Source organism: Rhipicephalus microplus, chromosome X, assembly GCF_043290135.1.
Source record: "Rhipicephalus microplus isolate Deutch F79 chromosome X, USDA_Rmic, whole genome shotgun sequence".
Taxonomy (NCBI): domain Eukaryota; kingdom Metazoa; phylum Arthropoda; class Arachnida; order Ixodida; family Ixodidae; genus Rhipicephalus; species Rhipicephalus microplus.
The window spans coordinates 263,343,477-263,362,225 of NC_134710.1; the positions used below are offsets into that span (position 1 = coordinate 263,343,477).

The 18,749-nt window shown below is 47.4% G+C and overlaps 1 protein-coding gene across 1 annotated transcript in view; it reads left to right on the forward strand.

Moving 5' to 3' along the window:
• The window catches only part of LOC119162237 (lysosomal alpha-mannosidase), a 497,787-nt gene that overhangs the window by 339,652 nt on the left and 139,386 nt on the right, over positions 1-18,749 (forward strand). The gene's annotated exons all lie outside the window — the stretch shown is intronic.

Consider the following 18,749-nt stretch of genomic DNA (forward strand, 5'->3'; position numbering starts at 1 on the left):
TTCTTTATTTCTCTCGGTTGTGTATATACGGTTGCGTGATTAGTTATATCAAAATAGATTTATTGTCTGGAGTCGCAAGGAAAATTGATAGGCAACAATAGCACGTTTTGATTCCGAAAATACGCTTTGTCGTGCAATAGATTCGGGATGACAAATGAATACCGAGAAACATATTAATAAAGTTACGAACGTTTTTAAAGTTACTGCTTGCATAAGCGAAATATAACGTAGCACGCAAACCCACTTTCCGGAGCTGCAAAGAGAAGTAGCAAGAAAAAAACAAAAGAAAGAAAGAAACGGTCGGAAAGCTAAGCCCAAAGTACGCTTGATTAGCGTCATCCGTAAAACCGTGTAAAACGTGTGAAAATGGCCGCAGTTTTGCCGCAAAGGCGAAACAATGAATACGATAACGATAAAGTGAAAGAGTTATACGAGGTAAGGCTAGCAGCTAATCGCATTAGGATTCGATCCTGCGTAACCTAAGAAAACGCTGGTTTAAGCGAAATGACCGCTTCAGGGAGCGAAATGATTCTCGTGCTGTATGTCACTTCAGCAAAATTAAGTAAATGATGAGAGCTCAGCACGTACAAGGGTATGGGCCGTTTACTGATCGCACTTCAGATAGCGTGCGTGCCAGCGCCCCTATCGAAGTTTTCGATTCCTGCCCGAGTGCCGCTTTTATTACCGTTATAATTCAACGCTATATATTCGTTCTCCATGTGGTGGCGGAAGTATACATCGCGCGAGTATAATACTGTAGATGGCGGCGTCCTGAGAAGACCAAATATTTTCACGTTCGATCAATCGACGGTAGAGTGATTTCGGGATGATTCTTTATTGCTTACACCTTGTGAAGGGGTTACGCTGGTGAGCGCGCGTCGCTGCTTTAATAGCGCTGGACACGCGAACCAAGCAAGGCTAACAGTGGACGCCATAACGAGATCGCATGCGTCTGGCAAGCGAATTGCTGCTAGTGAACTCCACACATAAGAGCGTTCAATTACATTTGCTAACTCACGGTTTACTGTAGCTGAGTCTTCTTTACAGTCTTTTTTTTTTCACAGCGTAGTGAAAAACAACATAGAAAGAGTGCGCTTAGCTGAAAGAGCAGAAAAGCTGCCTGAAAGCTAGAACTATAGGTACCTGATCGTTCTTACAAGCTTCTTTAGCCATTTCGATTGACACATGTACTGTGCAGTAGTAGGAAACTGGTTTTCAAGCAAGCGAAGTCGCCCGGAAAGATCGATACCGATTAGATTTATTAAAGCGAAAGCCTTTAACGGCTCTTTTTTGTGGGGCCTATCGTACGTCCGTCCGTGCCCTGAAACGGTGCTGCCTGTGCCCACTTCCCTCACACTTTCTAAACAATCACGTGATGGCGCAGCGACGCATAGCAACAGTAGCGCCGCCACAGCTGGGGCCTCTCCCTCTTACACTCTCCAGGCGCTGCGCCGTGCTCCCTACTGGGCTGCAGAAATTAGTCGCCTTCTTCTTTTAACCACTACCACCACCATACTCTCTCAGCAATCACGCATCACAACATCAGTGTGGCCACAGCTGTGGCCTTACCTCCTTACACTCTCCCAGTAATCAGGTGACGGTGCAGTGGCGCGCGCGACTTTTTGATGCGGCACCGCTCCTTCTTCATATAAAGAGATAAAAAGCGCGCAGCTTCGTGTAGCCGCACGCCCTCTCGTTCCATAGGGAGAGTGCCACGTTAAATAACCCCATAACTTCAGCGCTGTAAGCGCTTAAGGCACGTACGTAAGACCTTGCGAATGCCGTAAGTAAGACCTTGGCATGGCACCACGTCAAAATTCCACGCGCTGACGCGCTGCAACGGGCGCGTGTGGTCAGGCCGTTAGTCGGAGAGCTCCCAAGCTGCCCGGGGATGATTCCTCGGGAAGCGTTTCGGAGGAGCGCCCCAAGAATATGGCAACAGGCGTCCAAATTTTCTATGCCGAGAAAAAAAAAAGATGGCTCATGTTTAAAATGAGCGAAAGAGGCCGGCTGTTATTTCGAGATGTGGGCATATTTTGTCAGAGCCATTTCATTGCTCATCGCCCCGCCGCGGTGGTCTAGTGGCTAAGGTACTCGGCTGCTGACCCGCAGGTCGCGGGTTCAAATCCCGGCTGCGGCGGCTGCATTTCCGATGGAGGCGGAAATGTTGTAGGCCCGTGTGCTCAGATTTGGGTGCACGTTAAAAAACCCCAGGTGGTCAAAATTTCCGGAGCCCTCCACTACGGTGTCTCTCATAACCATATGGTGGTTTTGGGACGTTAAAACCCCACATATCAATCAATCATTGCTCATTTTCATCGAACTACTGGGTAACAAGTTCGTGTTTTACATATATAGACCCGCCTATTGAAGCATCGGCAGCCCGTGTGATACGCACCACTGCAGTCCATTTAGAGAAATGTAAATAAGGCTCCTTTTCAGGAAGTCATGAAAAAAAAAAGATGACTTTATGATGTAAGTGTTGCTATGGTTACGCTACTGAGTTGGTGTTCTACATTAAGCGTGCCATTAGGAATAACTGGTAAAGAACTAAGAATGCGAAAGAAAGCAACAGGAATAAGAATATTATATGCCAGAGAGAGAGAGAGAGAGACATGTTGAAAATGAGCCAGACAGGCCGGTGGCTGTTCCGACATACGGGCCTATTTTACAATGTCTTTTCATGGCTTATTAGTGTCATTAGATTATTCTATAGTAAGTCCGTTCTTTACTCCTCTATACTCGTCTATCGAAGGATTGGCGGCCGGTTTGGTACGCATGACTGCGGTTCATTCAGTTACTTTTTATACGCATGTGGGTTTCTGTCCACCGACTGCTACTCTATTACTTTTGATTTCTCTGTCACGTTGTCTATCGGGTACGAATCTATATTCGGAATGTTTCACCGGAGAACAGGCCTTATAACAGACAATACTCTTCTTTTTTTTGGAAAGTGATGATTCTGCTCCTCCAGTTCACACGCAGACAGCGCCCCTAACCGAGATTCTGACCCTCAAGCTCAGCCAAGGTCACGCTACATACTTCGTTCCACGAGCCTCGCGTGTCCTCGTAACGCCGCCCTGTAAGAGCTTCATTGATAAAGAGAGGTGATTTCTCTAAAGGTGATAGCCGGATTGAAATCGTGTTCCTGGGCTGGCTACGGATGAGGCGACGCCCGGTGAGTAAGCGCGCAAAACACTGCCGCTACCGCCAGAGGACATCCAAATTCACTGCTCGTTCCCATTGAAAACGCCGACGGCGCCGAACAGCGTTTTTGTGTAGTGGTGTCAAGGTCTGACCACACGCACCCGCGCAGCGCGTCAGCGCGTGGCTTTCTGACGCGACGCCGCGCCCTTTCCCCTTAGATAAGAGGGCGCGTGGCTACGCGATGCTACGCAATGCCGCGCGCCCTCTCTCTCCACAAGGAGAGGGTGCGGCGCCGCGTCAAGAAATCCACGCGCTGACGTGCTGCGACGGGCGCGCGTGGTCAGGCCTTATAATTGTAGATGCAGTACTTGTTGCTATACCCTAAAAAAGTATATTGACTTTTTTTAGAATTCTCGTGCCTTGCCACGTGTATCTTTAAAGAAACATATTAACTCTTTTTGGAGATCGCTGCACTCTCCTCGGAGAGAGGTGTGACCCCCAACAGAGAGACAGCGTGACTCTTTAAAAACAGTCATATACGTGGCAAATTAGGACTACCCGAAAGCAGTCACATGTGTACTCTTTTATTTATTTCTTTATTTTTACTCACGTATTGTGAAACGCTTCTTGAACTTTACTCGTCCTTCAATGCAGTACAAACGCATTTCGTACGCGCTGTTTTAGGCAGGGCCAAGACAGCATTAACGCACAACCACTTTTCAAACGGGATGCATTGAAGGCAATGGCAAGTCAAGTCAAGGAGTGTTTTCAATACGGGTGTTAGTGTACAGAAGCGGCTTTCTTCGCAGCCAAGCAAGCGAAGTCGAAATCTCGCCCGAAAAACTAGCTTTAAACCGCGTTGAACCACGGCAGTTTTTCCCCTAACATTCATCTTCATGCCACCATAACTACGTAACCATGTTCCTGTGCACTGGGAGATTACTTAGAAATTCGTTTATCCTGGCCGATGGCTGCTCAACTCTCTACCGGGGTGACTGCCCTACAATTTACCACAGATACCTTGAGTGTGTTGACCGATTGTAGATAGTTTTAACAGCGAAACAGTTTGAGCTCGGAGTGACTCCGTCGGTCGTGTAAAGAAGTCGTCATGATCACGAAGCTGATGACTCGGCCGGCACGCGCTCACCTTGTCCTTCTCTTCGTGTTCTGCTTCGCTCCTAGAACACGAGCGCCTATTTGTGTTGCGTGGGAGGCAGTAACTCTGATGGGCGAGAGAACGAGTTCAAAGAGAGGGAGAGAGGGAGATAGATAGAAATGGAATATAGACATTGAAAAGATGGAAAACAGAAGAAAAGCCTGAAATAGAACGTGAGAAATGTAGAGAAACGAAGAAATGGAGAGAGAGAGAGAGAGAGAGAGAGAGAGAGAGAGAGAGAGAGAGAGAGAGAAGAGAAGAAGGCAAAAGAGAAATGGAAAGAGGTTACTTGCGCCTATTTGTCTTGCGTGGGAGGCAGTAACTCTGATGGGCGAGAGAACGAGTTTAGAGAGAGAGAGAGAGAAACAAATGGAATATAGACATTAAAAAGATGGGAAACAGAGGAAAAGCCTGAAATAGAAAGCGACAGATGTAGAGAGAGAGAGAGAGAAAGAGAAGAAGGCAAAAGAGAGATATAAAGAGCTAGAAAGAGGTGGAGTGAGAAAGAAAGGAATACAAAGAGATGGGGAAAAATATGAAAAAAAAAACCTTTGAAAACGACAAAAAGGAAGAGAAACAACAAAGGCTGCCGAGATGCGGTTTTCCTTCTTTCTTGGCAGCACGGGTGCGAAGCTGCCTTAATTTTTTGACACTGAAACGTTCCTAATATGGCGTCACTTTATTCGGATGCGTCATCCGGGCAACTGCCATTGGCCCGGATGGTATATTAGCGAGACAACGAGCAGGTTTTCTGATGCCGCCACTGACCATGTTGCAGGCTTATCCGTCACTTCATTTCCACCGGCGTCCTGCGATGGGAGGCACCGACTGACAAAAACCCCTGACAAACGTTGCCAGTTAAAGCGGCTGCGGTGCTGAGAGGAAGTATGGCGAAACGGATATCAGTGTTGAGGTTGCCACGCGCGCACCAAGCCTTGAAGAGGCCACGACTATCGCCGCTCTTTTGCCGCGCCATCCCTGCGGGACACACGCTGCGGGAGGGAGTAACGCGGGTGTCGTCGAAAAGGCCCCGCGGTCGTCACGCCACGCGATTTCAGATTAATGGGCCGATCCGCGTCTGCACTGAAGAGAGCTCACGCTCCCTTGCCACGTTCGCAGTGGCACCGGCCCACCTTGACGGCGAGGCAATGCGTGGATGACAGGGGCTATATATTCGGGTAGGAAGGCTCAAGTGCGTCTCTGAGGGGCTGTGTGCCTTTTGGTTTGCGGCAGCGACGTTTGGCAGCGTGCGCCTCCGTTGCTGACAGCTTTCGTGCAAGAAGACGCATGTCGATAGCGCCGTATACGAGCATTCAGATAATAAAATGTGGTTTGTATTACTTCATATTCAATGTCTGCTGTTCATCTGTATTTGCCTTCTATAACATTTCCCTCCTTTCTGACATCGGCGAAGTTTGGTTTAATTACATGAAGTCTGGATGTGTTCTATTATTGCCGGAGCGAATGCGAATATGCACCGATCAGAACGAAGCAATAATTAAGTGACGTTGAAATCTACGGAACATAACTTAGGGAACGTTTGTTGAACAAATCTGGACGAAATCTACGCAAAAGCACAAACAAAACAAGTCACAGCTTTGCCGCAAAGGCGAAGCAATGAACGTGATAGAAACAAATTGGAAGGTGCCCCGCTGCGGTGTTATAGTGGCTACGGTACTCGGCTGCTGACCCGCCGGTCGGGGGATCAAATCCCGGCTGCGGCGGCTGCATTTCCGATGGAGGCGGAAATGCTGTAGGCCCGCGTGCTCAGATTTGCGTGCACGTTAAAGAACCCCATGGGTGGTCGAAAAATTCCGGAGCCCTCCACTACGGCGTCTCTCATCATAGTATGGTGGTTTTGGGACGTTAAACTCCACATATCAATCAAGTGATCAACAAATTGGAAGGTCATGCGCAGAATAGAAAGCATATCTAAGCGTGTCCCGCGTTTCTTACGCACAAATGACGTACGAAACGTACTCACAGGTACAAAGGCACGCGAATAAGCGTCTCTGTAGTTACTTCACTGTGTCTGAAAAGCGCGTGCTTTTCGCAAATGGAGACTGCAATAATTGCAGTGACCTTTATGCGCCAGGTAATTACAACAGAAACGTTCCAGATAAAGCCCGAGGCCAGCCAAAACGTACCATCCTCCTCACCGCGAGATAAGGGTGCGCGAGGGAGCCTCTCTCCTCTCCTCTGAACGGGGCAAAGTACGCGGGGGAGATAAGAGCGCACGCCGCCTCGCGATGTGGCGGTACGTGTTCATTGCGTCATCTTGCTGGTAATGCTGAAAACACGATAATTCTATTACAGCGCAGTTTTGCTTCACGATAAATTCCCCCGAGATACCCGTCAGCAGGGGTAAGTGATGAATATAAATATATACTTTGCCGTTTCAACGCTGGAGGACGAGCTTCTCGGTGGCTCAGTGCTTAACGCCACGCACTCAATATTCTAAGGAATACGCAAAACTGTAAGTAACCTTGCTTTTAGAATTCGCACTAGAACAGAGTTACTAGAGTCGACCAAATATATATTATAGTATGGAGAGTTAGCAACGGAAACGTGACTCGGCGGCTGGAGCGAAGCGGAGGAAGTCGAAGGGGAGAATAGACCAGCTTGTTCGACCAATGCGTGTTTGCTCTTCATGTCTGTTTTTCACAAAGTGTCTGGTTTCCTACCCTACAAAGGGGAAGGAGGAATGGAAAACAGAAAAGTAAGGAAAACGGAATGAGAGAGCGAGAGTGGCAGGGAAGCGAAAACAGACAGACACACACACACACTAGAACGTCACAATCGTTCGGCGACGCGGGTTGATCGCAGAAACTTCAGGAGGGCTTTCGTCTTTGTTCTTGTATACGAACGAAGCGATTGGTGGACAAAGCATTTTTTTTATTGCGAAATATTTCTTAGCGCACAGCGGGCACTTGTGGCTCTTATATCTGAGTATCTCTGTATTGAAGTAAAGTATGTGATTGGGCTTGTTGGTATTCCATTATAGTTAGTTTCCTCTTAGGTGTCCTCATGGACATATTTGTCACCATATTATATGTCTGAAATAAACAAATAGAAATCGAAACTCCTCAGCGAAAAAAACAAAATCAGACAACGACCCCAAGAGACGAGGATCAGAGAAGACTTTTAACTGATCAATTGCAGCTAAAACGCACATATACAGAAGTTACAGAAAAAGAAGATGAGATCACATGATGAGACTGCAAAAAAATACGTGCTAACCTCGGACCACCGCGTGCCAAATTTAAGTACGCCAATTCTTTTTCAGTTAAAGATGTTGACGGTTTGCTGATGCTGCTGCCTCGACGGATTGCTGCAGCTTCAATTATAAGTCTGTTGCATTCGTTAGAGTGGGACGCGAGAACCATTGCCTTATAGAACAATGGCTGACATTGACATTGGAAACAGTGAGTGGCCAAAAAATCGTCTCGTCCTGCATTTCTTACTTTTCTTACCTTCTGGCAATGTTCCAGAAGTGTTAGATTAAGGCACCTGCCTGACTGAACTACGTACTCTTGTCCACAAGACAGAGGTAAACTGTACACAATCGTTGTTGCACACTCAACAAACTTTTTACGGTGCTCTTCGGCACCGTAAAACTGTCTGAGTTATGTGTCCAGACTAGTCAAGTATCGTGAGCAATTGCAAGATTAAGCACTGTAAAAAGTTTGTTGAGTGTGCAACAGGTGTTGGTAATGCAACGGGCATGTACCACGTGTGCCTAGAGGAAAGCGTCTGACGACATACGAAACTGGACCTTCACGTTATTCGTGTCATGACCCAAATATATTCAAACCATACCCTCCTGTACTCATTTTGCTCTACCTTGAGTTAAGGAGGCGAACACGAGAGCACCCGGATGTAGGTGGCTAAATATATTGATAAATACGTAGATAAGAATTCTTGCATTTCGCTAAGAAATACTTCACATTTAAGAACATTGAATCCCGTTGCGTACGTCGTCAAACGCTTTTCTCCAGGCACAGGCGGCACATGTACCACGGGCTCTGTTATGAGGATATGCGTCAGAGGCGTTTTACAGTTTATATCTACCCAGAATGGTGAGAACAGATTTTGGTAATTTAAATGCGCGAGCGTTAAGAAAAAAGACTTACATCGGCATGAATGCAAAGAATGCGAGAAAACAAAGATTGCGACGGACCCTAGCATTCTGCGTGGCATTCAAGTATTCTACCACAGAGCTACGCCATATCTCGGAACTACTTTGGAAAAAAGACAGTATATATGCAGCCATAATGTACGTGATAGTGATAATTGATAATTGTTTTGGTTTAACGTCCCAATACCACCATATGAATATGAGACACGCCGTAGTGGATGGAGGGCTGCGGAAATTCGGATCACCTGGGTTTGTTTAACGTGCACCTAAATCTAAGGACACTGGCCTCAAGCCTTTTCGCCTCCATTGATAATGCGGCCCCCGCGGCCGGGATTCGTTCCCGCGACATGCGGGTCAACAGCCGAGTGCCAAAGCCACTACTACATTGATTTGACATGTGCGTTTAACGTCTCACCATATGATTATGAGAGACTCCGTAGGGGAGGGCTCCGAAAATTTCGACCACCTGGGGTTCTATAAGGTGTACCCAAATATCAGCACACGGGCCTACAAAATTTTCGGGGCCATCGAAAATTTAGCCGCCGCCCAGCCACTAGACCACCGTGATGGGTTGTAATTACGTGAAATTTGAATGAACGTTGCTTTGCTCGTTATTTAATTTTATCGGCATTACATACGTAGTCCTGTGATACAGGCGTCTCGTCGGGTTAACGTGGCTTGTAGTTAAGCGCCATTCACTAAAGACGGTCTAGTAGCAATATCCAGCACTACCATCCTCGCAAGCGCAAGTGCTACTTGCTTAGTTTACCACTTGTGGTGTTGACAACTACCATGTTTCTCTTGGGATCGTTGTGCAACCGTAAACAATTAGTTATATAAGGCATTTGCGACTGTCCTACATACGTCTTTGCGTGCAACAATTGTTCACATTAAAGCAATGTGACTTGAAGTTACGAGCGCTGCCAGATCCTTGTGCGCTTCGAATGGTTTGGGGGGTGCACGTGCCTGCGGGACCCAGGTGCGCGCGACCCGTGCGGGGAAAAAAAAGAACGTTGAGGAGAAAAAAGTCAGTTCTCAAGACTGCTAGGGGATTTCTAGCTGTTTTTTTCATTCTCGGGCACAAGTTCGCCCTACCTACGTTGTTTTAATAAAAAGTATTCTTGAAACTGTGCGTTACAATATCTTTGGCGTCGTTTCCGAATGTCATTCTTTAGCGTTATATTTCTGCGTTTGTGGTGCGCCCCTTCTTGTTTGCATGCCCTGTATATTTTAAAATGCATAGGTACCAATAATCTCAGCTCTCTTGCTATTCTAAACTTTTTTTTGTAACGTATCGCTCGAGAAAAATAACATCGATTGTCATGGTACATGATATCTGCCGAATTTCTTTTTTTTTTCACATTTAATTCAACGAGCTAATAACACATATTATTATTACTGGGTAAAAAGATCAGCGGGCAAAAAAAAAACACGAATAACGAAATTCGACAGGACCAGCCTCTGTCCTATCTTCATGCTTTTCCAATTAAGTGCGGATCACTTTAGGCTGTCGTGTGCGGTCGTCGTCGCTTGGCCTAACGCAGACAAAAAACACATACAGCATGACCACCGCGCCCTGGCAGTGGCGATCTCCAATAGCGTCCCACACTAAGGATGGCCACTCGGGCACAGAAGAATGAATTTCAGAATAAAAAGTTTACCACCGCTACCTGTAGCATTCTGAGCGCGGGCTTACTCCTTCCAGATCTTTTCTTTTTCCTGTGCTCCGAGTGCCTTGATGATGATATGAAGTGTGGACATTACTACTATGGCTAGGAAAACACAACAAAACAAGGCACGTACAAAAAGTGAAAGAGGAAGCAAGCGAGAAATATATATGAACAGAAATAAATAAAAAAACACAGGAAAAAAATAGAAAAAAAAGCAAGGAAACACGCAGGAGAAAACTGGAAGGTAGAGCAAGAAGAGAAAAAGAAGAGAAAACCAAAGAGAAACAAAGAAACCTGCCCAGCTCGGCACTTCCTTGACGCTTTGCTCCACTAGTGCGAAACTGCCTTCGTTTTTTGGTTACATCGTCAACAAGGATGTCGTAGCGTTGTGTGCACACGGCCGATCGTAAAGACGTAACGACACCTTTATTTTTCTAGACCCTAGACCGCGTTTTGTGTGTGTGTGTGTGTGCCCGTTGGGCACACACACACACATCATCATGGTGGCGGAGTGTGGCAAATGCATCATCACAAGCTGACGACCAACTAGAAAGGTCGTTGTTGCCGCCAAGAAGGTCAGTCAAGGGCGATATGATGGAGGCGAAGTTGCGAATAAAATGATGAAAATTGAACATAAACTGAGGAAGCTGCGAAGTTCTTTTAAGGTCTTCGGTTTAAAAAATTCGGCAACGGCACGGAGTTTCCTCGGATCCGGAAGAATGCCATCTCTAGATACAACATGGCCCAAAATTAGGAGTTTTTGAGCGCCGAAGCAGCACTTCAAGTTGAGCAGTAGACCGGCGGAGGTGAGGCAAGTAAGCACTGTCTCGAGCCGCTGAAGATGCGTTGAAAAGTCGCTTCAAAATGTCACGACATCGTCTAAATAACACAGACATGTCTGCCATTTCAGGCCACGGAGGATGTTGTCGATCATGCGCTCGAAAGTGGCAGGCGCATTGCAGAGCCCGAATGGCATGACGTTAAATTTGTATAAGCCATCAGGGGTAACAAGAGCCGTCTTGGGGCGATCAGCCTCAGCCATGGGAACCTGCCAATAACCTGAACGCAGATCTAGTGACGAGAAGAAATCTGCGCCTTGTAAGCAGTCAAGGGCATCGTCTATGTGGGGTAGCGGGTAAACATATTAGGGGCGAAGCTCCTTAGGGCGTGGGCCGTGCGTCCCCTGTAGCCTGTATGTAGCCACCTCTAGTTTAGTTCTTGCAGTGTTCACTAGATGGCGGTACGGTCCCCTGTATGTAGCCACCTCTAGTTTAGTTCTTGCAGTGTTCACTAGATGGCGGGTACCGTCTCCTGTATGTAGCCACCTCTCGTTTAGTTCTTGTAGTGTTTACTAGATGGTGGTACTTGTAGCTGATGATGAAAAGATGCAAGATGTTATAAACTAGAAAGCGGTACTTGTAGTTGATGAAAGACGCGAGATCTTATAAAATAGGAATGATGTCACATATGGCGCGTGTCATTGGTTGAAGGCAATCGTTCGATTTAGTGCGGCGACGTACGCTAGGGGGAGCGATGTAATAAAATCGAGTGGGCAAAATGTACAGAGGATTCATGGTTTACCAGGTTTACCTCCGGAGCTTCGCCCACTCATCATCATTCACTTCGTGGATATGGCGGAATTTTTTTTGTGTGTGATCTTATTCAACCGGCGGTAGTCGACGCAGAATCTTATTGAGCCAACCTTTTTCTTGACTAGAACAACTAGGGATGCCCACGGGTTGTTAGAGGGCTCAATAACACCTCGCTTCAACATGTCAACTTGTTCCGCGATTATGCGACGCTCAGATGCCGATACCCGATACGGACGCTGACGTAAAGGAGCGTGAAGGCTAGTGTCGATTTCGTGAGATACTGTGGAAGCACGGCCCAAAGTCAGTTGCTGGTGGTCGAAGCTGGCGCGGAAGCGCTCGAGGAGGGCGATGATGTCGATGCGCTGCTGGGCCGTAAGGTTGGTGTCGATGCATCGCGAAATTGCGTCGGTGAATGATGGGGAAGAGGATGACGTGCAGCAATCAACAGCGTCAACAAATAGCGTAGTCGAGTGGTCAGGAACTACGCGTGCACTCGAGGGATCAATGTCATCGGCAAAGCCAAGCACTCTTCGCACAGTAACTTAGAAGGCGAGGGAAACGGATTTGAAACATAAATTGCACTTGATGCATTGTGAACATTCAGAACGGCGAAAGGAATCAGGAAGCACTTGCGGTGAACAGCGGTTTCAGAAGGCGTAAAAAGAACAGTTGAGCCACTAGAGACGTCACAGAAAAGCGGAACTAGGGCGGATGAGAACGGGGGTATCGAAGTGTCGGCGGCAACGAAAACTTTTGCAGGTACAAGGGACGAGTCGAGTGAAGCAGCATCGCATAACGGCGCGAACTCCACTTCAGCGCGAGCACAGTAGATGACGGCATGATGAGTGCAGAGAAAGCCCCAGCCTAATATAATGTCATGGGAACACTGCTGGAGCACTACAAATTCGACGACATAAATATCGTCAGCAATAGCGACACGTGCTGTGCATACAGCAAAAGGGCGAATTCGTTGCTCGCTCGCAGTGCTCAAAACGAAGTCGTGAAAAGGCATTGTGACTTTTTTTTAGTCGACGGCAAAGTTTTTCAGTCATTACAGACACTGCAGCGCCAGTATCGACCAATGCAAAAACAGGTATACCTTCAACGGAGACAGCAACGACGTTGGACGGCGAAAAACAAGGTCTTGTGGAGTTCGAAAGATCCGCAGTTCTTGCCCCCGGAACTGCGGCTCCTAGTTTTCTTCAGGGACAGGATGAGGTCGACGTAGCATAGGGGAAAGGGATTGGCGTTGAGGTGAAGGCGACCGGTGTCTGTTGAAGTTCCGGCGAGGTGAAAATGTGTCCATGTTCGCAGTCTCGCCAGATACAGCAGGCTCTGGTCGTTGTGGGAAATCATAATTGTTGGGCCTGACGTCGTCACGCAGGAAAAACTCACGCCGTCGACAAAATCGTGCCACGTGTCCCGTGATTCCACAGGCGAAGCATATGGGGCGGTTGTCTTGAGTGCGCCAAGGGTTCTGAAAGCGCGGAGGTGGTGGTCGCGAGAAAGGACGGGCAGCCTGGTACATAGGCTCAGTCGGTACGACAAAGGGGGCGTGGACGTAGACGTTCGTGACAAAGAAACGTGGCCGTTCACGACAGGTGGACGTCGGGTTCCGTTCAGTGCTTCGGCATGGGTCAATGGAGCAGCCACATGTGGTGCGTGAGCTGCTGGTAGCGCCTCGGACACTTGCTCCTGGACTACTCGCTGTATTGATGGCGCTAAAGTAGATGGGGCACCTTCGGAGGTATAAAGCATGAGGGACAACTGGCGTGCGACTTCCTCTCGTACAAATTGCTTGATCTCGAGAAGCAAAGTGTTGTGATCTATAGTAGTGCCAGGTGACGTTAAAGCGGAGATTGTTGCACATGGCGCGTTGGCACGACGAGTGGTGTTACGCTGTTTCCAGAGCTCATCATAGCTCTGACAAAGTTGGATCAGTTCCGCTACCGTTTGCGGGCTTTTGGCGACAAGCATCTGAAATGCATCATCAGTCACGCCTTTCAAGATGTGTTTGATCTTCTCGGCTTCTGTCATGGTCGAGTTGACACGCCGGCAAAGGTCGACCACATCTTCGATATAACTGGTGTAATTCTCATTATTCTGCTGAGCCCTATAGTACGCAAGCGCTGTTCGGTCCGTAGTTTGCGAAGCGCTGGACGGCCAAACAAGTCCGCGAACGCCGTTCGGAAGGCTGACCACGTGGGGAGGTCTCTCTCGTGATTACGGTACCACAGACTGGCGACGTCGGTCAAATAAAATTGGATGACAGTAAGCTTGTGCGCATCGTTCCACTTGTGCTTGCTGACCCGGTCGTATTCGTCGAGCCAGTCTTCCACGTCTTTGTCATCGGTTCCACTGAAGGTAGGCGGACCGCGTTGCCGAAAGAAGCCGAGACAGACAGGAGCTGCACTAGTTGGAGCCGAGGCGGCCGCCTGCTGATCGTCGTCCGTGGACATTGTAGCAACTGGAGGCAACGTACGGTTTCGCAATTCCAGGATTAGGCGTTACCCAGCACCTCCACCAATTAAAATGAGGCGTTTTAGAGTGGCACTCTTTTATAAAACAGGAGAGTGGTCACAGTGGTAATGGCGGAACCAGTCTGAGTACCCAGCCAACCAAACGTCGTCGTCTTCATCGACTCAGTCATACCCCCTGCATATATATATATATATATATATATATATATATATATATATATATATATATATATATATATATATATATATATATATATATATATATATATATGACATGACAAATAAGTGCGTACTCAAGTCACCAAATAAGGTTGTCTTGCCAAACTAGGCCTTCATAGAGGGATCGGAACCACTCTAGTTCATTCATGGGCTTAGCGGGCTGCGGCGTGGGTTAAGTGAGTAATAGTGGCATCTCTAGGTAGTCGCTGATGTATAATATCGTTTCTTCCGGATCGAACTTGAAGCTGACACTTTCTTATTTCATATACCAATCGTTTGTGAGTCCTCTTAGGCAGTGGGAACTGCAAACTCCGAAGTGCTACCTTAGAGTCGAAGAATGTGATGCTTTTTCGTGGTCGCTCTTGTGTGATTTATTCTACGAGCTCTCATAGCAGGAAGCTCTGCTGTCGAGTTGTTGCAAGCGTCAATTTGAACTTCATTGTCATTGCTGCAGCCAGAATTATAACTGCACGCAAATATATGCAACCTTGTGACTGGTATTATCGACGATGTACTGGTTAATCGTCGTCATCACGTGAGATAATTGTTGTCTTTACTGATCATTCATACATCGAAAATAGAACATCAATGACGTATTGTGACGGCCGCTTATTCTTGTGCGTGGGCTTCCTTTCTTTGAGAGATGTTACGTGATCCCTCTCTTGAGAAAACAAAGCAGCGCTAATGATAAGGAACTTGTTTCTCAAACGAGCGCATCGTGTGTGTTCTTTTTTCTTCTTTTGTAGACCTTATCTTTAAGGAAACGTGATTATAGATACCTAATTTCACTCGTATCTTGCGCGAAGTTCTGGCTGGTAGTATATCCACACAGGAATCTCTCTTCGTTGCAGTATCATTTTTATCGTTTTTTGTTTGGTTCTATTCATTTGCCGGTGAGTTGTTCATAGGTAACTCTCAATAAAATCGCGGTTATTAGCAACTATGCCCACCGACAACTCTGCAAGTTCATTGTTTGCACTTTTCTTTTATAAATCGAGAAAACATGATTAAATTGCAGCTCGCTGTGTAGACTGTGACTCACTGGTTGCCTAGACACAAAATCACTAGTAGGACGCATTGTTCTACAATGAATACATTGAAGGGTTAAACACATTGAGCGTAATTATAGCTACGTAGACATTAATTAGCTACTTAGCATTAACTGATGTAGGCATTTCGTTTCTGTAAAGAGGCCCAAAATGTGTTAATGAATTTTCGTCAGTCCCCTTTGTTGCATCCGTGCAGGCTTAAGATATTGGCGTTACTCGGTGTGTGCCGCCGTGGCTGGTCGTTCAATGTATCAAAGACAACAACAAAAGAAAGAAATAACCTTTAATTTGTCAGAGCAAGTCTGTCTCGAAGGATCTAACCGCTATTTGGCAACCGCGGCTGCACCGCCATACACAGGCGAATGCTGCCGATGATCTTCGCCGTTCCTGCTCCCAGTTACTCCCCGGTCTCAAGCCAGGAACGTTACTTCGGTTTCTTTTGTCGGTGCACCCGCAACGCTCTACGGGCCGCTTCTCCAATTTCGGGCGTTACTTGACCCTCATCTTCGGTTTCTTGTGTCACAAAACACAAGTGGACCGTTCGGAAGAGTGATGGTGCTCCCACTCGATTTCGAACCCGCGTCTTCATCTCTGTCGGCCTCGTTACTTGGCCCGCTTTATCTGGCCGCAACCGCACAGCGCACGTCTGGCGTCGATTACTTTTTGCCTCCATTGAGCAAAACGGTGGACCCGAGGGCATATCTGCGCGCCCGTCGGATCAGCGTTAATAATAGTGGTGCGTCTCCAGGGGGCGGAAAGGCTTGAAATAGCCACGGATGAAATTTTAGGCCTGCATTTTGGGAATGACATAAATGTGTAGCCTTCCGAATGCAGGGACAACTGCGGTATACGAACGAATAGCTTGTCATTCGCGATCAAGCGAAGACGGAACGCCCTGTCTGCGAGATGACGCCGCGGGGATTTCGTTAGTGAGAGTGCTGGGCCTCTTTTTGTTGTGTCTCATTGAGAAGCAGCCGGAAGCTTGTGACAATCGTATGAGTTTCCATTTTTTTTCTTTAGCCAACGTCAGTCTCTTCTTTGGGTTACGTATATATAAATATATATATATATATATATATATATATATATATATATATATATATATATATATATATATATATATATATATATATATATATTTATATATATATATTATGAAATCTTGGTTGTCTTGGTTTCGACAGCGTTTAATTGAGGAAAGACCTCGCAAAATGAACGGGCAGAGCCAGTACACAGACGATGACGATGATGATGACCCAGAGTGGCAATGAGGACAAAGAGACAAGCGGATGATGGTGATTGTGATCATGCAGGGATGAGGACGATGTAAGTAACAAATGCCCACACTAATTCCTCCCACTTGGAAGCGGACACCCTGGCCGCCGTAAGTCAAAGTGACGGGGAACATCGCGTGAAAGGTTTCATGCGACAAACGTGGACAATCTCTGTGCTGCGGTAGCGGCGGTCTGTTGGGGCGACGAGTGGTGCCACACGATAATTAACCGGCGAAGTCTGTTCTAAAACAATGTATGGCCCGATGAAGCGTGGTTGGAATTTGTCACAGAGACCAGGAGTGCGAATAGGTGTCAAAAACAGCACCTCGTCACCAGGTTGGAAAGACAAAACGCGGTGGGATTCGTCATAGATGATCTTCCGCTCGTGCTGTCTCGCTTCAGTATTGATGCGAGCCTGATGGCGAGACTGGGCCAGGCGGGAAATGTATTCTTCGCTAGAAGACTGACATGAATTCCCATGGCTGCTAAAGAAGGAGACGTCGAGAAAGGTAGTCGGGGTGCGTCCGTACACGAGGTAAAACGGTGAGAAGCAAGTTGTTCGCTGAACGGCGGTGTTGTAAGCCAATGTCAGGAATGGTAAAAGAGTATCCCAGTTTTTGTGGTCGGGTTGGACGTAAACGGCTATCATGTCTGCAAGGGTTCGGTGAAATCTTTCTGTGAGACCATTTGTCTGAGGGTGGTAGCTTGTAGCTGTCTTGTGAGTAGTTCCAGAAGCGCGCAGTACTTCAGTTACCATTTGTGACAGGAACACTTTGCCGCCATCACTAAGCAGTACACGAGGAGCCCCATGACGCAGGATTATGGCGTGAAGAATAAAGTCTGCAACTTCCATAGCTGAGCCTGTAATAATAGAGGAAGTCTCAGCGTAGCGTGTCAGGTGGTCAACGGCGGTCACTATCCATCGTTTGCCAGAAGATGTGACGGGGAGAGGCCCATAAAGGTCAACACCTACAACCTCGAAAGGCATTGAAGGGCACGGAAGTGGCTGTAGAGGTCCAGCAGGTGCAGACGTGGGGAGTTTACGACACTGGCATGGGTAGCAGGAACCGACGTACCGAGCTACACTAGAAGAAAGGCCAAGCCAGTAATAACGACATCGAAAACCAAGATGACCAGCAGTCAAATCGTCTGGAAGGCTTCGAGCACCTGAAGTCGAGGAGAGCGTGGCAGTACAGGAACCCAGCGCTGACCGTCAGGGTGGTAGACGTGGCGGTAGAGAACCCCATTGTTCAGCGTAAAGTGCAGGAGTTGATGATGGAGTCGCGCGTTTGGTGGATGAGAAACTCCCGAAAGGTGGTCCATCATGCGTCTGCAGTATGAATCGGACCGCTGGCGGGAGATAAATGTTGGCTCGTCGTCCGAAAAGGGTTGCGTTATTGATGCGAGCGTATGAACTTTGGTAGATGTGGCGGTTGAGTTCTCACCAACGCTCATATGGGTAGTTGAAAGCGGGCAACGAGATAAAGCATCGGCGTCTTGATGTTTTCTGCCTGACTTGTAAGTTATGTCAAAGTCGTACTCCTGCAAGCGTAGTATCCACCGACCCAAGCGTCCGGACAAGTTCTTCAGTGTAGAAAGCCAACATAAGGCATGGTGGTCCGTAACGATTGTGAAGAGACGGCCGTGGAGATAGGGACGGAACTTCTGGACCGACCAAACCACAGCCAAACACTCTTGCTCAGTTATAGTGTAGTTCTTTTCAGCAGGGGTGAGTACGCGACTGGCATATGCAACAACTTTCTCTAGGGAAGACTTGTCGCGTTGTAGAAGAACGGCTCCTATACGAAGGCCGCTAGCGTCGGTATGAAGGATAGTCGGTGCGGCTTCGTCAAAGTGGCAGAGCAGAGGTTCATACGTGAGTGCTCGCTTCAACAGCTCGAATGCTGTTTGAAGTTCTTGAGACCACAGAAAGGGGACGTTCGAAGCGAGTAGTTGGTGTAATGGAGCAGCAATAGAAGCGAAGTTCTGGATAAACCGGTGAAAATAGGAGGCGAGGCCAAGGA